Source organism: Pelodiscus sinensis, chromosome 23, assembly GCF_049634645.1.
Source record: "Pelodiscus sinensis isolate JC-2024 chromosome 23, ASM4963464v1, whole genome shotgun sequence".
NCBI classification, from domain to species: domain Eukaryota; kingdom Metazoa; phylum Chordata; order Testudines; family Trionychidae; genus Pelodiscus; species Pelodiscus sinensis.
The window spans coordinates 19,101,784-19,129,731 of NC_134733.1; the positions used below are offsets into that span (position 1 = coordinate 19,101,784).

Here is a 27,948-nt window from a genome sequence, read left to right on the forward strand (position 1 = left end):
ACCGAAGTCAAACAGAACAGGAGTACTTTGTTTGGAAGTGCTATGCTGGATAAGTGTGGACGTACACGCATGCCCTAAGTGCTGAATCAGGGCCTGAGCTGTGGAATGCGGACACTGTAGCCTTTCATGGGTTGTGTTTTGTTGCATGTGCTTTTCCATGCCTACTTCACGGAGTGAAGAGGCTTTCCCCGCACCTCCCTGTGTCCTTTCCGAGATGTTTGGGTGCAGCCTGCGCCTCTGGTGAGGAGCCCTGTGCGGCAGAGAGTTTAAAGGAGAAGTGATCCGCAGAAGGGAAGCTGTTGACGAGAGAGAGGTTTCTTGTTCTGTCATCCTGCATTCCTGTCAGCTCCTGCTTCTGCAGAAAGCTTATGTAACTGTCTCCGAAGCAGAAAAGGGGTCACTTGAGGCGGCCGTTTTGATCTGGTAATGTCTCCACTCTTCTCTAATGCTGTCTGGAAGGATTTGTTAGATTCCCTTTTGAAAAGGAGAGGCCAGGCACGCACACATACACGCGTGCGCATGTACCGGTGCAGCTCTTGGGATTGACTGCGGGGAGCCACTGCTGCGCCAGGCGGCATCGCTCGCCACACAGCCTTTTTCACAGACACGCCAGCTGGGCTTTTGCCTGTAGAAAGCTTTTACGTCTTCACCGTTTAGCTTCATCGGCCCATTGAAACACCGCACACAGCCAGTGCCCCTCTTGTGATAATACCCACAGCAATTCTCTGCACTTCCAACACTGCTTGGCGTACTTCACAGACATTAAATAATTCTAGCACAGCTTTGAGAGGGAGGAGAGCTTTATTATACCTGATCTACAGCGCCCACAATAGGATCCTGGAAACCTGGCTACCCAGCTCCTGCTAGACAGTTCTTTCCAGTTAAAGAACAGTCCCTCCCCATGACGCATACCCCTGGAGTTCCTATATAGGGGATGGGTGAGAAACCTATGGCATCAAGGATGACATTTATCTGTGTTCTGAGGGCCAGCACAAGGTTTGGGTGCTCCTTAATTCCTAATTTACAGGGCTTTTGGGGGCTTTTGCACAGGACTGAATGCCTAGGGAGGTTGTAGAATCTCCATTGCTGGAAATATTTAAGAGCAGGTTAGACACACACCTGTCGGGGATGATCTAGATGGTGCTTGGGTCTGCCATGAGGGCAGAGGAATGGACTCGTTTCACGAGGCATAAAGGATCTGCCGACGAAGGGTTCTGGAGTTGACAGATCCCCGTCTAGACTGCCGCGCTGTGCCGACAATCAGCTGATTGGCACAGCGTGGCGGCCATTTTGATTTAAATGAAGCCTCAATTATTTAAATCGCCGCTTCATTTCCCTTTGCCGTCCTGTCTAATCGACGTGGCTCCATCAACGGAGTCACGTAGATTAGACACACCCTAAGATAGAGGAAGCTGAGAGGATGTGCATAGAGCTTTTATACTGACTTTGATTAATTTTGCAATGAAGAGGGTATTTAAGAGTCAGGAAAGGCAGACACATATAATTAGCTGCTGTTTTTGATAAATATGAATTCATTGTATTGCAAAACTGGGCATGGGTTATCTTGTCTCCTCTCCTCCTTCCCCCTTCCTGACCCCAACACACACACACATAGTTAACACATAGACATAAAAATAGATGTTATGCATATCACTTTACAGATCCCAATTAACAGGTGTGTTGAGGATTTCCATGTGAGGTCACTTGTATGTCTCCTTGAAACTGTGTTCTTGGACATTGTGGCCTATTGAGAATAATTATTTAAGGATTGAAATGGGGTATTTAGTTAATGGGCCATTGGAACAGGCTGAAAAACTAGTGTGGACTAGTGAATGCATCTGTATTGGATGTACATGTGCTACATAAAACTGTGCTCTCCAAGCCACACTGTGGTTCCCTGCTGTAAAATTGGCACATGGCAGTCCCCTGGTTGCCAGTGGGGTTGCAGGCCAAATTCTGCGCTTGTTTACACTGGTGTCACTCCATTGATGTCATAGGAATGTTTATGGATTTACAGCAAAGCCACAGCCTGTAGAATGTAGCCGCTAAACCTTTACTTTGATTTCCATGCCTGCCTCGTGTGCTTGCCTTTGTCTCAGAGAAGCAGGAATTGCAATTAATAAACTGTTTCCAAATTGTAAAAGTCTCTAGGTACCTGAGGCGATTGTGTTATTAAAGAATTGTGAACCCAATGGTGCAGCAGTGCGTGTGAGTGTGTGTGTGTGTGCACGTGTGATTGTATCTCTTTTTCTATATACAGATTGGTTTTTCCTTCGGTGCATGTTCACACTCAACAACTGAATTGTTTGTTGATCTTCTTAGGTGGTTTTTGGTTTGTCTTTGGCCAGGTTTATGCTAGAAGGGGACATCGAAGCAAGATACACAATTCCAGCAACGTTAATTATATAGCTGGAATCGACATACCTTGTTTCGTATTTCCCCGCCATCTCCACAGTGGGAGGCTGATGGAAGCAAACACTCTTGTCAGCTTCTCTTACTCTTCGCACAAGCAGGAATATTGGCAGCTGGCAGGGGTGTCCTCTGAATTTGATTTAGTGAGTCTTAACTAGACTCGCTAAATCGAATTCTGGAAGATCAGTTGCGGCAGCGTGGATCTTCCATGGAGTGAAGATGTGGCCTTTGTTAGTCATGTTGAGTAGATACTCGTGCCTCCTTGACAGATTAGGGAACAAGTAAAATGCTCAGATTCCCCCCCATTCCTCACACTTCTGCAAAACCCTTGGAAAGAGGGATCGACACTCCAGTTTAAAGGAACGCATGGACTTTGCACCCAGCAGCAGAAGAAAATGTATCTTAAAGAAACCCAGGATGCTACCTTTACCATTGCAGAGTTATCTGAAATACAGATTCTGCTCTCTGCAGACAAAGTAGACAAGATCCTGTAGGTATGAATATTCGTTACATGGTGCATTTGCTTTTTAATCCTGAAGTAGGAGGAGAAAAATAACTCTGGATGGTTATCAGAACGTCCAAACCATCTTTCAGAGTGGAGTTTCTCAGAGTATAAGTTGCAAGTGGAAATTAGAAGGTGCTAAGATCAATGATGGGGCAGCCTAGGCTAGTGAATGGGCTACATGAGTGGCCTTGCTTCATCACAGCGGACAGAATAACCATCCCCAGACACACTGGGTGTATTGGTAAAATTGTCTCTAATATTAGTTCTCCATTTTTCCGTTTGAAGAGTGTGTGTGTGTGTGTGTGTGTGTGTGAAATAGGGGTGTTAGTGTGTAATTGAACAGTCATGTAACCGCATCAAATGTTAGCACAACTATGTGATAGTGCCTGGGGGCGGTGGCCGACATCCAGTGAGCTCCCGACCCCACTCCCGTGGACCCCCTGTCATCCTCCACTCCTGGGGAGCCTCTAGCTCCCTGTGCAGACCAGCTCCACCTGCCGCCCCACACTGTTGCCTCTGATACAGAGGCAGTAGTGCAGGGTAGCAGTAGCCCCTGTCAGTGGGGGGGTCCAAGCTCTGGTATCACATGGAGCAGGCTTTTTTTCCTTGAGGAACTCGGACCTCCACAGGCGGCGGGGCAGCTGCCGTAGAGCAATCTCTGTCCGTTGTGAGCCCGGGCCGGTCACAGACAGAGGCTGCTTCTTGGCAGCCTCTGATAGAGGCAGCTGTGCAGTGGGAGGGGGACAGATGGCTCCATGGAGCTAGTGGTGCCTGACTCTCCCCTCCCTCCCACCACCTTTGTAGGAGGCAGCAAGTAGGGGAGGCAGGTCCACGGAGCCAGCATGCACGGAGAGCAGGCTAAAATCCAGCTCCCGACGTTTATCGGCTCTCACCTGCCCCCCTCACCCTCTGTGCTGCTGCCTCTCTATCAGAGGCACCAGTGTGGGCTGGAGTGGCAGGCAGGTCTGGTGCTTGTGGGAGGCCAGCTTAAAGCCAGCTCCTCACTGGCATTGGCTCTTGCCCCCCCCCCTTGCTGCCCACCCACTTGTCTCTCATATCTTGGGATGGGGACAGCTACTACTGCATGGCATATAGGGGAACTCCTAAATACCCATTTTGATGTTGGTTATCTTCCTTTCCAAGTGCAAACTAATGGTTCTTATCAGCCTCTTGTAACTATTTAGTCTTTAAGATGCTATTAGACTATTTGTTGTTTTTTAAGCTTTTCCTGTTACACACTCACTTGGCTATCCCTTTGAAGCTTATTTATTCACTGTCTTTCTTTCTTCCTCCCCTTCAATTTTTTTCCCTTCTCCTCCCCCTTCCTCCTTCCCTTATTTATTCTTGGATCTGGACTTCCAACACTCCGATCATTTGAAGAAGTGGGTTGTGCCCACGAAGCTCATGATACCATCTACATGCTTTGTTACTCTTTAAAGTGCTACCAGGCTATTGGTTGATTTTTAAGTTTTTCGTGTTACAGACTAACTCGACTACCCCCTGAAGCATTTTGAAAATGTGCATCTCATTTACACTCATATAAATCTTAAGGAAATGCCACTGGCTCCATTGGAGTTACTCATGACTGGCCCTGGTGTAACTCAGTTTGGCTCAGTATGCCTTGGTTTAAAGTCAGTGGAATAAGATGGGGTTATTTTTTGCAAGCAAAATTACTAGTCCGTTGAGGCTTACCCACTCCTATGTGGCAGGAGAGCATTAGCATGAGAAGTTAGTTAGCAGGCTACATGCATCTGATTTTTGACAGCTTGAAAATGCATTGTGTGTGTATGGGTTTGCTGTTATAAAGGCTGCCTTAGCACTACTGGTGTTGGATTTTAACAGCGGTCTGTTATATGTTCATACTGTTTTTCCTTCAAAATGGAGCACAGGCAACCAACTGGATTGTGGGCATTTTATATTCTATTAAAATGAGTCATGGATGGCCTGGAAAACCACCCAGATTTCCATGCAGGGCTGTTGAAAAATTGCCTCACGTGGAGCCAAGAATAAAGGCTTAGATTTGCTCTTATTAAACCCTACATACAAACCTCTGGTTTCAAATAACTACCGCAGTCTAACAAATGCACACAAGCCAGGGCATGGAGGGTCACATTCTGTTGTCAGTGACACTGATGTAAATTCACTCCTGAAGTCAGTTGTTCTGGTTTTCCCCGGGGGTGTAATGAAGTTCCAATCTGGGCTCACCCCCCAGCCCTCTTTGTTTTTTGCCTTTCCCACAGTGCATGTGAAATTAACCAGTGCAGCCAAAACCTGCTCTCACTTCCATTCCAATTCAAGAACTGTATGGATGAAACGGAGGCTAGAATTTGGTCCTTGCGTGGAAGTAACCTTTTAATTACAAGGCAGAGTTGGATGATTTAAAGACAATAGTTATGCTACATTGATGACATCATCATCTGGACCCACGGGAAGGAGGCTCTGGAAGAATTTCACCGTGATTTCAACAATTTCCACCCCACCATCAACCTCAGCCTGGACCAGTCTACACAAGAGATCCGCTTCCAGGACACTACAGTGCAAATAAGTGATGGTCACCTAAACACCACCCTATACTGAAAACCTACGGACTGCTATGCCTATCTACATGCCTCCAGCTTCCATCCCGGACACACCACACGATCCATCGTTTATAGCCAAGCACTAAGGTACAACTGCATTTGCTCCAGCCCTTCAGACAGAGACAAACACCTACAAGATCTACACCAAGCATTCTTGAAACTACAGTATCCATCTGAGGAAGTGAGGAAACATATCAACAGATTCAGACGTGTACCCAGAAGCATCCTGCTACAAGACAGGCCCAACAAAGAAAATAACAGAACACCACTGGCCATCACCTACAGCCCCCAGCTAAAACCTCTCTAATGCATCATCAGCGATCTACAACCCATCCTGGACAATGATCCCTGAAGCAAATTCTCACCAGCAACTATACACCACACCACAGTAACTCTAACTCTGGAACCAATCCCTGCAATAAACCTCGGTGCCACCTCTGGCCACATATCTACACCAGCGACACCATCACAGGACCTAACCACATCAGCCACGCCATCACGGGTTCATTCACCTACACATCTACCAATGTAATATATGCCATCATGCGCCAGCAGTGTTCCTCTGTCATATACATCAGCCAAACTGGACAGTCCCTACGTAAAAGAATAAACGGACACAAATCAGATATCAGGAATGGCAATACACAAAAACCTGTAGGAGAGCACTTCAATCTCCCTGGACACACAGTAGCAGATTTAAAAGTAGCCATCCTGCCACAAAAAAAACTTTAAAAACAGACTTCAAAGAGAAACTGCAGAGCTACAATTCATCTGCAAATTTGACATTATCAGTTTAGGATTAAACAAAGACTATGAATGGCTAGCCAACTACAAAAGCAGTTTCTCCTCTTTTGGTATTCACACCTCCACATTGGCTGCTAGAAGTGGGCCTCATCCTCCCTGACTGAATTGACCTTGTTATCTCTAACCTTACTCTTGGTTGGAACTCTTTTCTTATGCCTGTATATTTATACCTGCCTCTGGAATTCCCACTGCATGCATCTGACGAAGTGGGTCTTTGCCCACAAAAGCTTATGCTCCAATAAATCTGTTCGTCTGTAAGTTGCCACAGGACTTCTCGTTGTTCTTAAAGAGAATCGGACACTTGTAAATGTTTAGTTTCACTCTGGAGTAACACCACGGAAGGGTGCATTCTGGCCAGTGCAAGCAAAGAGTTTTGTTCCCTTAATTCTGGCTTTGCTCTTGTTGTTTATAATTTGTGGTGGAAAATCCCCAGTCAGGGCTAGCACTCTTTGTCTATGCCAAGTGCTGTATAAACCCATTGGAGAACACTGCCACTAGCCCGTAGAGCTTGTCAGACAAGATGCAGCATGAGTCTGAAGGAAGGGAGGTGGTAGACCGAATCAGAGGATACTGCAATTATATAGGTTAGTGATTGTGTAACTTGGTGGTTCCAGATGACCTGAAAGTATTCAAACAAAAAAAATAACACCCCTCCCCCCAAAAAACCCCACAACTCCCCCCCCCCTTAGGGTTTCCTCTAAGCTGTGCGCTTGTGCATGTGCACATAAAACATTTCCACCCTGCACCCCTCCTATGCCGAGCCGCACAGCCATGTGACGGGTAGCCAGCACTGGAGGACCCGCGAGCCACGTGGCTGGAGGCTGCTGCGTTAGCTGGGGCTGGAGAAGCTGCAAGCTGCATGAGAGCTTGGGCAGGAGAACGGTGAAGCTGGTACTGGGGTCATGCCAGAGGGACCAAGGACATCAGGGACCTGGCACAGAAGCCAGCCGGGTGGGGAGCAAAGGCACCAGCCATCTATGCTGGTGGGAGAAACTGGGCACAGGTAAATTCTGGGGGGAAGAGGGGAAGGCAAGTTGCAGGGACAGACACAGGTCTCTGGGCAATGTGTGTGGGCAGGGAACAGGTGAGACGTGAGGCTGGGCACAGGTCTCTGGGCAGTGGTGCTTGGGCTGTGGGCTCTAGGCCCAGGTCCTGGCTGTTTGTGTTTGGGGGGCAGATAATATGACCCTGGCTTATATACTGGTGACATGGGGGAGCAGATTGTAAGGCTGGGCACAACTGCAGGGTGTGTGTGTGGGGGTAGGCAGTTAGCCAGGCCTACACAGGTAACAGCTGGCTGTGTGTGGTCCTGATTGGGACACACTGTGTGTTGGGGGCACGGGCCAGCAAGCTGGGTAGTTTTCAGGGTGGGTAGGTGGGGGCAGGGTCATGCACCTTGTTAATTATCTGTTGTTTTAGTATTTTTTCTTACTTTACAATTTTAAATTGTGTGTGTGCACGTGCGTATAAGTAATTTTGTTAGTAACTGGCGTGCACACAGTGGCACACATAGTAACCAGCGCACATGACCTCAATATTGGTGCGCAAGACAAAACTCACTCTGCTCACAGATGGAAATCTTAGAGGGAACACTGCCCCCTGGGCTCTCCCTCTGGCTAATTTCTTGTAGGCACCCCAGTCAGGCTATGTCTAGACTGCAAGCCTCTTTCGAAAGAGCCTCTTTCGAAAGAGAGCGTCTAGACTGCACGCGGAACTTTCGAAAGAGCAAGCCGCTTTTTCGAAAGAAAGCACCCAGTGAGTCTGGATGCTCTCTTTCGAAGAAGCCCTATTTACATTCAAGAACGCCTTCTTTCGAAAGAAGCACTTTCGAAAGAAGGCGTTCTTCCTCGTGAAATAAGGTTTACCGCCATCGAAAGAAAAGCCGCGTTCTTTCGATTTAATTTCGAAAGAACGCGGCTGCAGTCTAGACGCAGGTGAAGTTTTTTCGGAAAAAGGCTACTTTTCCCGAAAAAAACCCTGAGTCTGGACACAGCCTCAGAGTGGTTCCTGAGATGGGGTTTAGGGAAAGGAAGGGTACAGAAATGTATAATGAGAATGCTAATAGAAAAGAGAGTAAGTGTGGCAGGCGCCACTATAAAACATTTCTAGATTCCACACACCACACTCTAAAAAAAATATTTTCCTGTCCTGTGTTAATTAACATTAGACACCGTGTTTTTCTCCCGGTGTTAACTTCTTTATAGGGAATGTGCATGTTAAATTCAGTAAATAACTTCCTGTATTTTTATAAGTATTTTTAACTATTAGACTCTTTGGCACTATGGGATGCATGCATGTGGTTTTTGTTTAGCATTGAGATGTAAATTACAGAAGCGCAGTAAATAAGGGGGACATATCAGCACTTCTGCTGGCCAGATGTTGGAGGGGAAAGAAAAAAAAAATCAGAAAACCCCATTTGTGCTAAGAATTTATTGTTGATCCCCAAGTGGATTTTACAACAGACAGCAAGGAGCAATAGCTCTTTATGGTGACAGCACTGAAATCTGGTGTCAGGGGAGTGAATAGTACCAACATGGGAAGAGCACCAAATATGGAGCCATACCCCTGGAAATAGGGAAAGGCAAAAAAGCTGGCAAAGACCAAGCTGGGTCTTCTAGAGAAAACCAGGGCTGGTTAAAAATTCAGAAGCTTGTCCATTTCCAGGAGAATGTTGACCTGGAATTTGTGTCTTTGAGGCTATGTCTATACAGCACCGTTATTTCGGAGTAACTGATGGTATTTCAAATTGACATAGTCTTTGTCTACACAGCAAGCAGTTATTTCAACATAATGTTGAAATAATATCAAGCTGGAGGACTTCTTACTCCAACTCTTGCAACCCTCATTTTACAAGGAGTAAAGGAAGTCAAAGGAAGAGTGCTCTTTCTCGGACTTCCTGCTGTGTAGACAGCGCCAAAAGCTGAGAGAAGCTATTTCGACTTCAGCTACGCAATTGACATAGCTCAGGTTGCCTAGCTTATTTCAGCTTTAGCCCTGGTGTGTAGACGTGCCCTGAGAAGGGAGCTAGATAAAATTCATTCAATGCAGAATCTGGTGCATAAGAAACCTTCAGCTTCCTCGGAGGGTAACTGGGCCTGTCCACTGGAATGAGGAGTAACGGTAGTTCGAACTAGGAAGCCTAGTTCGAACTACCTAGTTCGTGCCGTGTGTAGCCGCGCGGCACGGGGTTCGAACGAGCGGGGATTTAAAAATGGCGGCGTCCCGCTTATGCAAATGAAGCCCGGGAAATTCAAATCCCGGGCTTCATTTGCAATTGCGGTATGCCTACATTACCCCGCTAGTTCGAACTAGCGGGGTAGTGTAGACATACCCTACTTATTTTGCATGCACAAATGTGTGGTTTTTCTGGTGGAAGTTGGTGACCTCATTTGGTCCTTCCATGCTGTAATCTGGTACAACATCTTAACATTTCCGTGTGGACAAAGGATCCGGTGAGCATTTCGTTTTGGGGGCAAACTTACCATGCAGCCCAGCATATACATGTGTATACATATAAGTCCTCCATTTCACTGAAGTCAATGGAATATCACTCGTGTGTGGGAAGTGAATCCAACCCCAGATTAAATCCAGGTCTGTTACTCACAGGGGTATATGCTGGATTCTGGGTGTGCATTTCCACTAACCTTCATTGGAGTTATGCATGCAGCTCTCTGAGGCTGTGTCTACACTACAGGTTATTTTTGGAAAAAAGTACGCAAATTGTGAACCGCAATTTACGTACCTTTTTCCAATTTTTTTTTTCAGAAGAGGCTTCTCTGACATTTGGTCTGTCTACACGGGGCCCAATGTGGGAAAAACCTCCTCTTTTGGAAGACCCCTTATTTCTCATAAAATGAGGAATACAGGGCTTCTAAAAGAGCACTCCCTCTTTTTCGGAAATTGATCCGAAAAAGCGGACGCGTTCCCTGGACGCAGCAGAGTCCGGAGGAACTCTAGTGTAGACATAGCCTGAGAGAAGAGAACCCCAGAGTGTAAGCTTGCATGCTTTGTTTCTTTCTTTTTGAAAGGCCGAGTCAAGTCTGGGTTATTTTTTTTCCCTTTCTCTCTCCTGGCCATTAAAAAGGTGGTGCCTATACTGATTAGGAGGGGCTCAGAGCAATTAGGGCTAACTATCCTTCTTGATCACTATTGAGGACAGAAGCCAAAGCAGGACTGTGGTAAGCAACAACAAAAAGGGTCAGACTGAACTTTATGACATGATGGTATGTTTGTATGGGGAGAGAGAAGAGGGGCCTTCAATTGGCCTGGCTATAAATCTCTTTCATTGCTGATGGGAGGGATGGGCACTACATTTGGGGAGAATTTGAGGACAGCGGGGTTGTGAACCTTTGGGCTTTATCAGCTAAAGTGGCAGCGAGGAAGAAGGAATGAAAGTAACAAAACAAGGCCAGGTGACACACTACTAAATCTGGCCCTCATAACAGGCGTTGGGAGATGGGGTTGGAGCAAAGGAAGTAGCAGTCTATTAACTGCAGGCCTCATTCTTACTTTTAGCAAATCCTTGACTTCAGTAGTTTTGTGTTGATTGAGTACTAAGAAAACACTCTGTAAGAGCCTTGCTCTTTGGCCCTGTGTTTATTACAATTAATGGGTGCAGTTCTGTTGACTTCAGTGGGAGTTATGTCCATGTGTATTACTAGTGCTGGATCTGGCCCCCATATTTCTTTCAAAAATGAAATGTTCAGTTACTCTTTATTTAGAGAGGACTCAAGAGCAGTTAGATCATTTCAGGCCAGTAACCAAAATTTGAGCGCGTTAGTAGAATTATGTATGGACCTCTTACCTCCCTCCCCCTGTATTAAGGATGTTAAGTATCGAGTAAATGACTAATCGTGTACTCGATATAATTTGTATTGAATACATGATTAGTCATAAAGGGGCTGCTGCAACTCTTCAGTTTAAATGTAGTAGGAGTTGTGGGTGCCGACAGCCCAGCTCCTACTACATTTAAACCACAGAGCCACAGTGGGACTAGATCCAGGACCTGGTGTGAGCCCAGGACTGCTTTGGACCTGGCTCATGCCAGGTCCTGGACTGCCGGCTTGGGCTTGGTGGGAAATATATGATCTGAGGCCTGCAAAAACTTGATAGTCATGAATGAAGGCTCCAACTGTACCATGGAGCCCTGTTTGCATGGGGTCCATTGGGTTGCACAAGCCTGCTTATGCTGATCACGGTGCTGGATCTAGGATTGTATTGTCTAACTGCTCTTGTGTCTGCAGCGTGAGAGAAATAGAAACGGTCTTGGGAATATGGCTGGAGGCTGAAGATGGAGGTGAAAGGTTAACCTAGATGTTGCATAAATAGAAGATGATGTATCAAGGCAAGGAGTGCAAAGTGCGGGGGGAACTCTAGAATGAGCTATTTAATAAAATTAAAGAGCTGCATGCAGGAAGTGTACGTGAGGCAATCATGCCTGTCCCAGGTCAGATCCATGCGATTGCCTGTCCTTAGTCACAGGGCCACAGGTAGGAACTTTGAGTTTGTGTGCAGGGAGAAGTGGACTGGAACAGCTGTTGCCATTCTGCAGGAGCAGTTCTGGAATAGCACTCTCTGTGGACACTGTGTGTTCTGGAATAAAAGTATTTTTTATTTCAGAATAATTACTCTACTTCCGAAGTGTACTTGAGCTAGGTCTACACTAGACCAGACAGGTTGGCTTATGGTACGCCATTCAGCTATGCAAAATGCGTAGCTGGATTCGGCTTACCTTAAACCGATCTGCCACAGTGTCTATACTATGGGATGCCAACGGGAGAACACATTCCCATTGGCTTCCCTTACTCCTTGCAGAATGAGAAGTGCGGGATGCTGGCAGGGGTTGCCCTCAGCGTTTGACTTAGGGTGTCTACACTAGACCCTCTAAATCAAACACTAGAAGATCGACCCCCGGAGAGTCAGTCTTCTCTGTAGTGTAGATGTACCTTTGATTATTCCAGAACCAGTGACGTTTATTTCAGAACACTGTGGTCACAGGGAGCTATTCTGTCCACTTTCACTCTGTGGACCTGCCTTCGGTTTCCAGGTTGCAATCTTGCATTCATGCTATGACTGCACACTCGTAATGAAACCCAAGGCTAGGACTCACAATTTCCTCCTATTCTTTTTATTGTCTTTTAAATAAACACTGCTGTGCTCTGGGCATAGACACATGGTGCCTTGCATTACAGCCTCCATTTGGAGATCAGGCCCTCAGAGCTAGCCCCCGTCTTTCATTTGTCTATTAAAGCACAGCACACACCACACCTTTGCTGCCGTATAAATTAATAATTACTACTCCTACACCATTGTGTCCAGCTCATGGTGTGAATCCCTTGGATGAGACTGTAAACAGATTGATGTGCTGTTGGACTGGAACCAACGCCATCGGCCTCTTTGAGGTTTGCAGCTCTCCACACCCTTGTGCTGGCATGGGGAGGGCGGGATCCAGCCCTCCCCGAAGGAGGTTGGATGGTCACTGTGGCTGATAGGTTTGCAGGCAGCAGGGTCTGCCATCTGGCAGTCATAAAATGGGCAATCCACATATTTTTGAGGAGGATGGTGAGGAAACGAGCTGCAGACGGTTGTCATGAGATCACGCCCCTCACCAGACACCTTTATGGTTCTTTTCTCCTCTGGTTAGGCGTCTGTACCGAGGGTCAAAAGTTCAGGCCATCCATTTCTCCCCTCATTTCCCTCCCCCCTCCCCGCCCCAAGATAGGAGTTAGGCAGGGGGGCTGGAATGCAGGCACTGTGAAATGGCTTGTTCTGACCGGCCACTCCTACCCCTTTCCTTCCTTCTCACGTACATGGCTGCATGTGTTATGTTATGAGTGGAGGCTGGGCAAGCCAAGCTCTGATTGCTGGAAGACTTGGAGAACAGACAAATTAGACACAGCTTGAACTTTGCAAAATGCTCTCGTTAGATGAAGCAGTGAGGCTGTCCCCCGAACAATGAACTGGCAAGTTCAGGCTTCTCGGTTACTTTTTTCCTTTGTGCACAACCAAGTAGTTCATGAAAGGGAGCAATGCTGCCGTGCCAGGCCTTGGAGGAAAAGGGCTAGCTGGGGATTCCAGAGGCTGCAGGGTAGAGTTTTGACACAGTTGCTTTGGACAGAGAGGGGGGCTGGCAGCAAGGCAGTTTTAGGTAGGGATGTTAAAATGCGTTTAATGATGTAATTGTGTAACTGCTGAAAAAAATTTCAGCAGTTACACGGCTTACACGTGAGAGGGCAGTTGGCTCCGTGGGAACCAGTGCAGTGTGCGCGGGGAGCTGGTTTAAAAGCTGGCTCCCCCTGTTCACCAGCTACCGCCTGTCCCCTCACCCCTGCATAAAACAGAGGCTGCAGTGTGTGTAACTGCACATTAACCAATGAGTTAACTATGCAAATGGGTACCCGTTCACTTCCCTAGTTTTAGGGGAGTGCTGTCCCCAGAAGCAAATCAACTCAAGGGGGCTTCTGGGTAGAAAAGAAGGTGACTGATATTTAATCCTTTTTTCCAACCTCACCCCTTATGGCGCATGAATTTGGACAACTGTGCATGATTCCCTTCCCTCCTCTGCAGAGTTGTGCACCCAGTGTATAAAGTGGCGCTCTCTGTTACACGAGGGTGTAAATCCTTTCTCCCAATTTACTGTCCCAGTGTAAGCGAGACTAACGTTTCATTAGATGGGCAGGTTTGTGTTACAAGTATCAGAAGGACACTGGACCATTGGGCTTGATTTGTTTTTCCTTAATGCTGATGTAGAGTGGGAATACCTCTGCTAGAGTGAATGGAACTGCACACAGCCAGAGCAGGTCTACTCTGCACACTGCCAGTGCAGCGAAGACACTACTGCACCAACGGGAGAACTTTTCCTGTCTGCATAGTTAATCCGCCTTGGTGAGTGGTGGCCGCTCTGTTGACTGGAGAAGCTCAGCATAAAACGTCTACTGCCCAGGGGGTTATGTCGACATAACTGCGTTGCTCAGGGGCAAGGATTTTTCAGGCCACTAACTGACGTGATTAAACTGATGCAAGCTTTTAGGGTACGTCTACACAGAAACTTTATTTTGAAATAATGTCACAATACTGTTAAACTGGGGGACTTCTCACGCCGACTCCTGTAACCCTCATTGTACGAGGAGTAAGGGAAGTCGGAGGCCGAGTGCTCTATTTGGAAATAAGTGCTGTGCAGACGCTCCCAATTTCAAAATAAACTATTTTGACTTAGGCTAAGCAATTGACATAGCTCAATGTGCATAGCTTTTTTTCAAGGTAAGCCCTGCTGTGTAGACCCACCCTTAGCGTAGACCTGGTCGCAGTGTAAAATCAGTGAGCAGTTGCAGTGTGGCCCAGCACATTGTTTTTCGAAAGAGAAATGTATCCAGCATGTGAAAGATGAAAGGGAGATCAATTGAACAGGGTATAAAAGCTGTAAACTGAGGTTAAACTGTGAATGTGAACTGTCTTTTAAGATGATAAATCAGCTCCCCTCAGCCCTGGAATAATAAAAGCCATTTTAAAATGGAGTTGGACCTGGTTAATGTGGATTGCTCTGCAGACGATTGTCGCTTGCAGTTCAGAATCTCCAGATTAACCAGTGCACTGGAATGTGGAGTGCACATCTGGTCTGTGTTATGGTGGACTCTGTTATAATTGCAGAGAGCTACCTTGGGGTTTTTTTTTATGTTTGTAATGTTTGCATTCTACCAAACCCCTATTGCTAAGCCCTTTTTATTAAAACAGCCCGCTTAGGTTCAATGCGCTGTCCTGCCAAGGGTTAGTGAAGACAGGATACAGGTCTCAATGACATGGTAGTTAAAATGCTGCCTGCCTGCCTGGCCCCTAAAACACTTTAAATGCAGAGCTGCAGCAGGGGTAGGTCCTAGACCCAGTGCAAGCCAGGACTGAGCCGGGCTGCTGGCCAGCCTGCTAAGAAATTTACTGGCAAAGTGGGGGGAAATGCATGTAGTCTATAGCATTAACCAATACGTTTTTGCTTATTGGTTAATCAGCTATACTATTACACCCCTAGTGTAGACAAAGCCGTATGCAGTTGTTTAGCTTTAAACAAATGTTTTAAGTCCCTGCAACTTCAAATCTCAGGGGGGTCTTATACAGGTTTAACCTCTCTAATCCAGAACTCTCTGGTCTGGAAACATCCGTGGTCCGGCATGATATTTAGTTAGCTGGATGACAAAGGAATGCTTCTGTCAGTGGAGTTTGTTACCCACCAGCTCTTTGTTCTTGGGGAACCAGTGCATAATACTCCTTGAAGACCGTCTTTTAGGGATGTGAATGGCTAGTCGACTATCCGGTAAGCAAATGCTTATCAGCTAATCAGCACACTAGTCGACTACTTGCTCCCCCGCCCCGTGCTGCTTCTATGAGAAAGAGGCAGCAAGTGGGGAGAAAGGAAAGGGGTACTTCAAAGTGGCAGCGCCGTGTGGAGCCTGGGGTCTGATGCTTTGAAATACCATGTGCAACCTGGGGCCCATTGGAGAGTGGCCCCGGGCTGCACGTGGCATTTCAAACTGGCAGAGCCGCGTGCAACCCAGCGTCAGCAGGGAACTCCCCTGCTGACCCCGGCTCCATATGGCACTGCCACTTTGAAACGCCACGTAAAGCCTGATGCTGGGCTCCCTGTAGTGTTTCAAAGTGGCAGCATCGCATGGAGCCATGGTCAGTGGGGGAGTCCATTGAGTCCCAGGGTCCATGAGGCTCACAGCTTGGCATTGCTGTGCAACCCAGCCTACTAAGTCCAGGGACATATAAGAGATCAGTTTGTGAGTGCTGATTAATGGGTCCCTTCAAATATACTCTTGTCGTGTGCGTGCATGCGTGCTTGCATCTGATTCTAAGGTGGGAAGAACCGGGTCCTTGGAAATCTAGATCCTGCAGGTTAGTTCCATTGGGAGCGTATTGGCAGAAGGGAAAAGTAAATCTCTGTAGGAGATACGAGTAACACCAGCAGCAAATCCTCCTTCCCATAAGAGTGACCCTGATCAATGAGCATACCCCAGAGGAATGGGGAAATCTGATTACAAGCTACCCTTGCTTGGGGAGGCAATGTTCCTACACCAATGGGAAACCCCCTTCTGTGGCTGTAGGCTGTGTCTACACTATGGGATTATGCTATAAAGTGGATGTGGCCCCAAAATATCACTCCCTTTTATTGGGACAGGTGAGTAGATTTGGTGCATTTTTATGGCAGTTGTCTAGGTCCAACACTCTCCCAAACTAGATGCAGTACTTTGCCCTTTCAGTTGAGAGCCTATTTCCTAATATTTTTGCATGCAGCAGAACCTTAACAAGTGACGCTAAAGATCACAGGACAGGAAGAGGAAGAAGGAAAGGCTGATTTCTTAGCATTGTGTCAGTCGCAACCGTCTACCGGAAACCACAAAACCCTACCTTAATCTACGTACACCTCCAGTCACAACATACTCAGTTGGCCAAGTGGCTTTTTCCTGTCCAGTGAATCCTTATGTCTCAAGTGCCATGCTTTCATTTCTTATCCGTTGCTATCAATGAACGATCTAAGAAGCACCAGGCAACACATGCAAGTATATCCTGCTCTGGCGTGAAATAATCTGGTGGCAGTTTTGTTTAAAGTGTGCTGATCTACAAAGGAGGCAGGACTTGAATGGACAACTCTTTTTATGTGGCTTCTGCCTATGATAGAGGGGTGAGTGGGTCGGCTGATTGATGCACTGTGAGACTCCTCAGTGGTTTTTCTTCTTGGGGCGTGTGAATGTTTCCTTTGGTTTCAGTTCACATGGTCTCAACCTGCCCTGAGTATCACTTTGACGTTTGGGTACACAGTCTGGTTGCCCTTGTGCACAGGTGTTCAAAGATGGAGGAAGAAAATTGGCCTCTGAGGACATGTGCTTCTTGTAGGGATGTCCTCATGTGGCCTCATTCCAGAGGAGGGCGTGATGAGAGGTGGTGGCGGGGAAGGTTTAAGCACTTTCTCACTGGCTGCATCAGGACTATAGCAAAGCTTTACATTACTCATGTTTTCTATGCATGACTTTCATTTGGCCCCAGTTTTATAGGCATCTCGGGGTTGGTAATGCAGCTTCCTGGCATGTTTTGTCCTGTTAATTTGAATCATCTTTCACATTCTGAATAGAAATGGAGTTTGCAGTCTCCTTGTGGAAACATACACGGCAAGTTTTATTTAAGGTGGTTGTTGAAATATTGCCAGATATTTATTTTAATTTTCATGTGGGGGATGGACAGTGCAGGAAGTGCAAGCAAAGGGAGCAAACTGCATGCTAGTTAGCATGACAGCTGATGCTAATAAGAACTTGTGTGAAACCCACTTGAAATGCAGGGAGGGTTGGGAAAAAAAAATCAAAATATCAGGAACTGTGGACCCAATTCTGGGAAGTATTGAGTGTACTTTCCTCTCACTGAAGACAATAAAGATATAACATGCTCAGTTTGAAGAATTGAGCTGATATAATAAACATCCAGTCTCCATCTTAAATCTTTCCTACGTTGCATAGGTTTAATCTAAGGTATCAATTTAAGCCAATACATTTGAGCTGGTACAATTCCCTGTGTAGTTGATCTAATAAGAGTGTTTTTTTTCTTTTTAGTTTATATAATTTAGGAGCATGATTCAATTAAACGGAACTACTCTTAAAACCAAAATAAGTGCAACATTCCCCATGTAGTCAAGGCTTTACTATGCCTTTCTTTAAGCACATATTCCTCTTTTCTAAAGAGGAAGTTTAAATCTCCTATTTAGAGAATTTTAGACTGCTGACATGCATGACAATTGAATTGCGACTATTTCTGTTGACTTTTTAACAGCTCTATTGGTATACAAAATGCATCACTTAGTTTGAATGACCTGGTCTAAATCGAAGAGGAGACATTCTTTCAGCCTCTTTTAGATGCAAAGATAAAAAAATAAAGTAAAAGTAACAGAGTGATTCCCCGAAACTGAATGTTGCCTTTTAGACGTCCACCCTGGGAAAGAGCAGCCACTGTTATTACAATCATAAAATAAATTAACTCTGTCCTGTACTACTGGTGTGCACCACTAATTAAAACCAACTGCAGTTATATGACAAGAGCGCTACTTTCTTCTCTTTTACATTATACCAGATTGTTATATTAAAATTTTTAAAGAAGTGCATAACATTAGGGTGCCGCTGAATCTGATAGAGCTTTATTAACAAAACTATTCTGAGCCCATTTTCTTGGCACAGATGGATAGATTTTCTTGCTCTGTGATGCACAGCAATGTCCTCATCAACATCGACTAATTGCTTTCAAACCTTGGCCAAGCAGCAAATGCTGGTCTTAAAGCTTGTTTTGAAACACGTTAGGAGGCATGGAACACATACTCGCCTGTATAATAGCCATATTTGGTGCCTGAATGGCCTGAATGGTAGCTCTGTACCTGCATTTAGCCATTATGAAAAACTCAGGTTGGTAGCTATACCAGAGCTGATTGATGCATTCATTTCAGAGGTTGGGACCAATGCTTGGGAATGGGGAGGTTTTTTGAAGAGGGTGTAAGGGTGTGGAGGACCAGTCATCAATATTCCTTCTAATCTTTTCCATGTGTGTGCAGATTTTTTCCATGCATGTGCAGAATAAATATTTACATGTGCACCAATGCATGTGTGAATGTGCACCACTGATAGAAACACAAAACTTAGCTGGGGGCGCTCTGCTAGTCACGTGGGTAGCATTTGTATTTTCTGAGTGGCCGCAAAAGCGTACCGTTTACAGAAAACACTGCCAGGCATCTCTGATTGTAGGTGTTATCAGGGATTGCCTGCCCGCCCACCTCCTGGACTTGATGTGGTTATTGCTGATGGGCAGATGGTATGTGGCAGAGGGGAAATGGTACTGGTCCATTTAAAGGAGCTGAACTAATCTTATCCTCATGACATTCGGAGGGCTGAGAAGATGCTCTTGAGCCTCCAAATTCCCCCCTATCGTTAATTCAGTTTGTGTGTCTGTCATGAATTATCCTGCCATTGCTGGCCGTGTGATGGGGTTTGTTAAGGTAGCAGCCATGGGATGCTCACAGCCCCTCTCCTTTTTGCCTTTTCACTCATTTCTTTGCACCCAGGGATCTCCTCGACTAGTTACAACTGGCCACCACATTCACCTTCCTCCACTGCATTTCTAGTTCTGCAGGGTTGTAAAAGACCCACAGTTCAAAAGGTCATAGCCCCCCCCCTTTTTTTTAACTGCCTTCAGCTTGGTTCTCATGACTCCCATTCCATGACCACCCCCCACCCAACCAGGGCATCAGACAGGTCAGGGATGTTATCTCTTTGTTTATGATACTTTTGAGAGAATCTTCCTTATGAGGCTCATTTGAAAGATGTCTAAATAACACCAGCCATCTGTCCTTTAACACATTTCTTGTTTTATTATTTAAGGATAAGTGCATATTTACCTTACTTTGGAGAGGCAAGGCCTTAAAACGGTACAAAATCCTGAAAACCAGCAGCTCTGTTGTGAAACATCACAGCGGCCTGGAGCAACAGTTCCAGGGGAAAAAATATGGGAACAGGCAATGAGTGAAATGCGGGCGGGAGTCACGGCAGTAGAGCCTTGCAAATTCATGGATATCCACTTCATATTCACAGATCTCTGCAGCTTACTTTTATGGATGTTAGGGATGTCAGTGTGTAGTTGACTATATGATTAACTGATATGCCTAGGCTTATTGGTTAATCTTGTCAACTACATGCATTTTCCCCTCCTCCTTGCTGCCTCAGTATCAGAGGCAGCAAAGGTGTAGAGGAAGCAAGAGCTGGTGCTAGCTTAAAAGCCAGTTCCCCCCAGCAGCGACTCTGTGGTGCTGCCTGCCCCACTCCCATGCTGCTGCCTCTATCCACAGGTGTGAATGTGGATATCCGCAGCTCTTTTTTGCAGCTACAGATGTGGATACAAACTTCGTGTCTGCTCAGGGCTCAACAGAGTAGTTTTGCCACATCTTTTGTGTTTTTCTTTCGTAACAAAACAGCCTGTCTGCATCTTCCAGTGAAATTCTTTTATGGTTACTACTCAATAATGCCAAGTAAGTTCTATAGCCATTAATGTGATTTTTTTCAAGCCTTTTTTGCTCTGATGAGCTTGTGTGAAAGGTAAAGCTATGACTTCAGATCATAGGTGCAAATAAAATGTCTCTAAGTATTCTGATAAAAACCAATGACCACTATTTTCCAAACAATACGATCCTCAAATTAGGCTCTAAATCCATATTTAGAGACCTATATCAGTGATCAGATTTTTAAAAGGGCTAAAGGATCTATCAAACTCCCCTTCACTTCAGTGGGTGCAGTTGGGCCCGGAGCACTTTTAAAAATTGATTCAGGAATGCAGGCAGTCAAAAATCATGACCTTTGTCTTATGGTTCTATCTATATGTTTTTGTTTATCTCTAAGGTGCCACAGGACTACTCGTTTTTAAAACGATAGACTAACATGGCTCTCCCTCTGAGACATTTTGTCTAATGGGCTTCCTGTGTCATGTTTAGATTTGGTGAAAAGTTAACCTAAAATGTGAGCTTTATTGCTAGTTAAAACCACCTTTTCTCACTATGCAAGGTTAAGGTTATTGAGGATGTTAGATGCAAGTCTCTGCTTTCAAAAATTCTAGCTTGTTTGTTGGGGTTCTTTAATATGTTGACACTTAGCTAAGCCTAAAGTGTTGTATAAAATGGGGATGAGGATGTAGTTAATACGGCCTGAGTAAAACTTACCTTTACCATGGAAGTATTGCTATTCACTTTTGCGGGGAGAGGGGCTACTTGCATGAGCCTCTAATTCTAATGCCTGGCTTCATTGATGTTTACATTCTATATTGTTTACATTCTTTTTTTCTCTCATTTTTTCCCACTACATGGTTGTGTTCCTCTCTCTCTCCGCTGGATCTTGGAACAGGTAAGTGATGTGCACTTGTGCCTTTTATTTAGACAGTGCCGTTGGCATTGATAGCATCTTGCTAGATAAATGCCTTGCAATCTGACTGGGAAACATATTTTAGCCTCAGCATGACCTTACAAGAATCTGCTGGAGCATATCTGCTCTGCTTTAGATGTTAATAGTGCAGTGTCTCACAGGGGATTGTCATGTGGCTCTGGGACCCTGCTTGTTAGTGGCAGTACTGTATTTAGGGAGAAAAAACCCCAAACTAATCAGATGACCTGTAAAGCACCTGAACGCTGTGACTGCATATTTTTTTCCTGTCGGGCAGTTGGCTATTGTTACTATGCATTGTAACAAAACCCCTAGTTATCACTTAGTGTCTTTCCAACCATTGCAGCAAACTATCTTCCAACAGATCCTTTGGGTACTTAATCTTAAATGAAAGGGTTGCAAGGTGATAGGAAAAGGCATATCAATGCATTTCTCCTTAGGGGCAAAAGAATTTGCAAAACTGCTGCTCAGAGCATCATGTTGAGTAAAGAGATGCACACCTTTAAAGAAGTAAAGACATGATCATTAGAATGGTTTTACCAAGGATAGGAGAAGTATATTACATGCTAAATGTATTTTGTTATTAACTTGTGTAATTTATGAGTTCCCTTTCTCATCTTTTGTAGTCCATTTATAGGAAATTCTTTAAAGAGTCAGTAATAGGAGCATTTGGTATTTTGCCAAAAGGAGCATACAGGTGGCAGTGTCTTTTAGAATCCAGCTTTCATTATGGTGAAGAACATTACTTTTTTTTTTTTTTTGGCTGACAAATAAGAAAGTAAAATGTATTCGCTATTCCCCAAAGTGGAAAAAGTGAAGTTTGTAAAATATTGCAAACCAGGACTGAGACGATAAATGAGGAGAGAAAACTCCCTTTTATTTGCTATGAAGGCCACCACAGGAAAGTCAGAATGTGCAGATGTCCCAGTTATCGTTTTCACTTTCTCCTTTCATGCTGACAGGAAAATCTCAGGATCTTTCTGATGAGAAATGTTGGTTTGTGTTTTTGCCAGAGTTGAGCTTGCAGGTGGCACTTAAATAAATGGCCATTCGGAAGGTGTAGTTTGAGAAGTTTGCATTATGAGAGCGGCATGCGACATTAGCCCATGCAATCTTAGTGTTGTGGTCTTGGTTTTTCACTGTAACGCTTCTTCTTGAGGAACCTGGTTGAGTTTAGGCCGCAGGTCTTGTAATATGGGCTTTTCTGGGGTTTACCACTAGCAGATTTTGCTTCATGCATCTATGAATTTCGTAGCAACAAATTTTGAGATATTCATACTGGAAAAAAGAAGAATATTTCAGTGCAAATGGGGCTGACTTAACATCTGTTGCTTGATATCAGATCTGATGTCTGCTGGGTAAATCTTTTGCTGGGTCACAGATGATTGGACCAGTTGGCCAGAGCTGTCATCCTCCTGGCTGGTGTGTGTTGGGCTCCTACACATAAACAATAAACATAACGACATTTTAGCTGAATAAATTGTTGTCGTTTCCCCACCACTGACAGTCAGATCTCCTGCTATTGGAGAGGGAAAAAACGTGCGTGTGAGAGAGAGAGAGAAAGAGAGAGAGAGAGAGAGTGTATGCATATATGCACTCCAATATCTTGGCCAGCATTTTCAGTATTTTGAGTTATAACCAGTGAGGTTTTTGTTTCTTTGTCTGTTTGCTGTGTTGTTGTAGCTGTGCTGTCCTAACATTCTAAGGAAACAAGATGGGTGAGATAATATTTTTTTCTGTATAAGTTTGAAAGCTAATCTCTCTCACCAAGAAGCTGATCTGACAAAAGATATTACCTCACCCATGCCTGGCCAAAGGGTTTGCTGGGCCCAAGGCAGGATGCTGGGCGTGGGGCCCTAGGTCCGGCCAGTGTATGGTGAATACTCATCAGTGCAGGGCCCCAAAAGCGTGGGGCCCAAGGCATTCACCTTGCGCTAGAGCCGGGCCTGACCTCAACTACCTTCTCTATTGTGCTCACCCTCTATTTTTTCTCCTCAACTTCAGACACCTTAGAGGGGCTCTGAGACCTGTCAAATTGAGCACCCAAAATCACTCGCCACTTTTGAGAATGGTGTGAAGGGTGACAGTAACATTCACAGTAATATTCATATGTGATCATAACTATCCTCCAGTATTGGGGACAGGTTTGACTCTGTGGTATACTCCTCAAAGAGGTCTGACTAATGGCACGCAAAAAAGTGCACCAGTGTCCCCAGAGGCTACTTTGTTGCAAGATTACTTGGTGTTTTCAGGGTCCTAAATGTGTGTCTAGGAGGTGTAGAGTGCTGCCCCATTAGACGGGATAGACAAGAATGGCAGAACAATATTGTGTAGCAGGATGAGAAGTGAGTAAGCAGCAGAGAGAAAATGGATGCTGAATTTTTGTGTATCAAACATGTGGGGGCCCCTCTCCCCAAATCCCAGTGTATCTTTTTTTGTGTATTCCTCTCTTTGAAGCGTTTAGTTTTAAACTTTTAGCAAAGCAGCTACTAGCATGTTGCCAGAGTAACCCTAGTCAAGTTCAGATACGTGGTGAAGGTTATAGTTTTTATTTGAAAGAAGGACTGTTTGGTGTGTGGGAGGGTGGGGGGAGAGTAAGTAAAGAAGACAGTACACATGGTTAAAAGAACTATTGTTTTCAGCAGTGCCTATTTTGCTAATGAAGAGGCCACTTCTAACCCATAAGGAATTCTTTGGAAGCTTGTTTAGGGATTAAAGCTGCAGTCAGGAGTGACTGGTAGATAAGGCTGAACTCTGAACTGAGGGCACAATTCAGTTTATGTAGAAATCTTCACCAATAAAAGCAGCATCAGGCCTCGTGTTGTGGTGGGACACACCTCAACCTCCTCTATGTATTTAAATGAAGCAATTAGATTACTAGATCTGAGCATATGGCAAGGAAGAGGAATTCTGTTATGTGGATGCTGAGTTCCATGAGACAGAAGTAGTTGAGCAACTTTAAAAAGGTGTATTGTGGAGGACATAAACAGCAACCTAAAACTATACAATTAATTGAGCCCTCAGTGTATTTATTTGGTGAGGGAGGTCTCATGATAGCATGTTGGCCTGATTTTTCTCACCTTTTATGCTTGTGTAAATTACTCCACTGATAACAAAGGAGTGACAAGTGCAAAAACAAATGCAAGAGCAAAATTGGATGTGTTTTTTCACTTAAAGTTTGTGCAGAATTTGACTGGAGACGTATTTCCCTCAAGCCAGACATGGTTAACCGTGGCCAGCAATAGCTAATCAGTAGAATGTGTCTTCAAAGCTCTTCTCCTTCCCATGCCATTGAGACCTCAGGCAGTGGCTGTTTTGTGCAGCTGTGGCAACAACTAATCAAGCTTTGCAAGAAGCGCGGGGGGGGGGGGGGAGGACACAACCACAAACTGGCTATGTGTCTGGTTTTGAAATGGCAACAGTGTGACTTGGTCAGGACTCCTTCTACAATACTTTTATTCATCAGGCCTATAATTTATCATGTGTTTTAAGTTTGCCACTCCGTTCAAGGGGTTACCCTTCCCCTTTTCCTCCAGAAAGTTGCTTGTTTGAAGAGAAAACATGGAAATGAACAGGTTAGTCCAGGACTTTCTCTTAAAGAAGGCTTTGGCGGTCTGTCTACCCAGGCCAACAAGGCTGATTTAGTGGTCTTTTGTATGCAGCAAACTGGGCTCTTTGCAATGAAGAGGCTTTAGAACTTAGGGGAAATTAATGTTGACACTTACCTTTGCTACATCTTTCACAGACAGCGGGCAAGATTCTCTTGGGATGGGTTGTCTCTTGAACCTGATGCTCATTGAGTGCGCAGGTATTCGGGATATCCATGTGATATGAAGTGTCCGTAGTGTGGAAAATACCAGCAGACACAGACACCCTAAGAATTGTATTAAATTAATGTAAACTTTTTCAAGAGTGACTTGTGATTTTTTTTTATGAGACACCTTAAAGGGACTTGATTATCAAAAAGTGCTGAGCACCCAAGCTTTAAAGGGACTCAAACTGAGCCCACAAAAATCCATTATTCTTGAAAATTTAAGCCAGTATCATGTGAAAGAGAAACTGTTACTTTGCCTTTCTCGTTTTGGCAGTACTTTGGGCAGCATCTCATGACCTTGTTAAAATCAGTATATTGCTTTGTCATTCCGATCATCATTTAGTCAAGCATATCTTTCTATTCCCTTTTTTTTATTTTTTTTTTGCAACTGACCGGCTGATTTTCTGACATTGTGAGTTTTTTTAGGTTTCAAAGTAGTTTGTAGTCTAGTGACTGGGGCACAGGACTGAGGGTGAGGATACCTGTATTTAGTTTTTGACTGTTACTGCCTCTGATTTAAAATTCCTATGTCTGTTAAAGCGGAACAACGATTCTTATGCAATCTTGTGATATTCTTGGAGCTGTTCAGATTATTACCATTATTACTGATTTGCCATTGACTGTTTGGTGGTGAGGGGTAAACTGTGACTCATGCCTTTGCCAAATTAATTTTTTTATGTTTTGGAAGAATTCAATTTTCACGCTCCTCTGCCCTTCTGGGTTCTAACCGCAGCAGAAATTATGCAAGAAAAGTGTAGGCTGGCTGGATGGGGGAACTATGGGAATTCTCACCAGAGATGTTCAGCTGGCTTTCAAGACCCAAGAACTTGGGAGAAACAGCGCAAAAGCAACAGGCCCATAAGAACAGAAACCTTGAGCCTCCATGTGCATATGCAGGGGCTTGATTCTGCAGGGTGCTAAATACCCTTCCCTCCAGTCAGCGTGGGAGGGAGCTCAGCATCTTGCTAGGATGGGCTGGAACTTTAGTGTCGAACATCCCAGAGGAACTAATCAGAAACTTCTGTGTATATAGACAAGCCCTGGGAAAAAGGCTCTTGGGAGTCTGAGCCCTGCAGTACCTTTTACATGCTACCTATAGGGATTATGTATTGCAGAATGGAATCCTGGGTCACACTGGAGTCAAAGGGCTCATTGTTAGTGCAGTCATCCAGATAGCTCCGTTCTCTTCTAGCAATGACTGTAGCTTGCCCTACCCACTTCCTGCTGTGCCCAGAGTTCTGGCAGATAGTTGGAAGGGAGGAGGGAGGGAGCTAGGCAGGGCTAGGGGAGAGGGCAGAGCAGTTACTTTTTGTCTGCCTGGTTGCATGGAAACATATCCCTTATCTCCTCCAGTCGTTCTTTGAAAGCTTGCTCAAGGTTTAAAGTTCTGAGTTTGAGTGATCAGGCCCAGCCTAAGGCCTTTCAAAGGGAGCCAGTGGCTGAGTTACATCCCACTTTACAGCCTCCTCTGCAAAGAAAGTGGCTTGGCTTGTCCCCCGTTTTCAACTTCCCTGAGTCCATCTGAAATGGGCAGCTCTGCCTTCAAAAGAGACATATCCTTGCAGCTTATTCTGCCCAATTTACCCCCCCCCCCCTTTTTCATGGCCACCATTTTCTTTGTGTGCTGTTTCCAAGGATTTTTTATCATTATAACATGAGCTTCTTCAGAGGAGACACATTTAAAAAAAGAAGAAGAAGAAGAAGCCAGGCTCCCATCAGAAGAATGTGTACAGTTAAGTGCCACATTCTGTGCTACCATGGCAACCAGAGTTTTAAAAATGTTACAGTCAGTATTCCAAAATCATGCAACCTGCAAGGAACATCGGGAGTAATTAAGGAAACTGCGCAGCCTGCTCTGCACCTGAAAAGGGAGGTGGGATGCTGGTGCGGAGGAGTGAGTGCCATTGTACTTTCATGCTCCCTCAAGCCTATCTTTACTCCCTGGATGCTTTCTGGAGTAAACACTGAACAGGAGGGGCCTGGAGATTTGGCTTCTGATTGTTTTTCCAAGGTGGCCTGCTGAGGATATGGCAGATTCAGTTCTTTGCCACTTTAGCTAATCAGTTTTTGTCCCACGGATCCAGTACTAGACTCCTTCCATTCAGCAGTGTAGCATGGTATCCCATAACGTGCAGGCTCCATTACCATGCACAGGCCACTATGCATTTAGCATCATCCCTGTTGACCCTCAGCTTCCCAATTCTCATTTTATTGCCAGCAATGTAGGTGGAGCAATAAAAATGGGAAGTCCCAGGGGCAGTGTATGGGGTATAGAAGAGTCAGAGGGCTTGGTAAGGGCAAAGGTCACAGGTCAGGGCCCTTCACTGGGAGGAACAGAAGCAGCTCTGACTTGTTAGTGAAATGACCATAACGGATGCTGGCATTTTTCAGTGCTTGGAGGAGGAGAAAGTGGCACGGATGGGGGGGAGTGAGAGAGAAAGAGAGGGGGAAGTCCAGACTTTCCGTGAAGTTGAACCATAGATTTTATGACCAATATGTGGCTTGCAGCTTCCTTTTATTTTATGTCCAAACTGAAAATGTGGTGTTTTTCTTCATAAACAGCTCAGACAGCTTAGGAAAATCAGACTGAACCCTGCTCTTATCCCAAAGAAGAAAGCCACAGCTGCTAATTAAATTGTTTAAAATCCACAGAGCCATGAAACTTCCAACCAGTGTTTCCTGGTGCTCTCAACTTGAGGGGAGAGCCGTATTTTAAGATGTTCCTCCGCTAGTGCTTTAAATCTTGTTGCCAGCCAGATAAATTACCTCGAGCATGGGGTTTTGTGTGCCTTTTACTGTGTAGCTAGCTGCATAACAAGATGCTACACCCTGCATTTAATACAGTGGAAGCTATACATTTGCCTTTCACTTTCCTGCTGAGTACGTTCT

The 27,948-nt window shown here is 45.1% G+C and overlaps 1 protein-coding gene and 1 long non-coding RNA gene across 3 annotated transcripts in view; one reads left to right on the forward strand and one right to left on the reverse strand.

Moving 5' to 3' along the window:
- SKI (SKI proto-oncogene) overlaps positions 1-27,948 on the forward strand; it is a 159,984-nt gene that overhangs the window by 46,902 nt on the left and 85,134 nt on the right. The window lies entirely within an intron of this gene.
- LOC142819457 (uncharacterized) lies at positions 22,545-26,503 on the reverse strand. The gene is made up of 3 exons (XR_012897375.1): positions 26,366-26,503; positions 24,971-25,119; positions 22,545-22,682 (listed from the first exon to the last, which is right to left on the reverse strand). It is a non-coding gene; the product is annotated as an uncharacterized LOC142819457 (long non-coding RNA).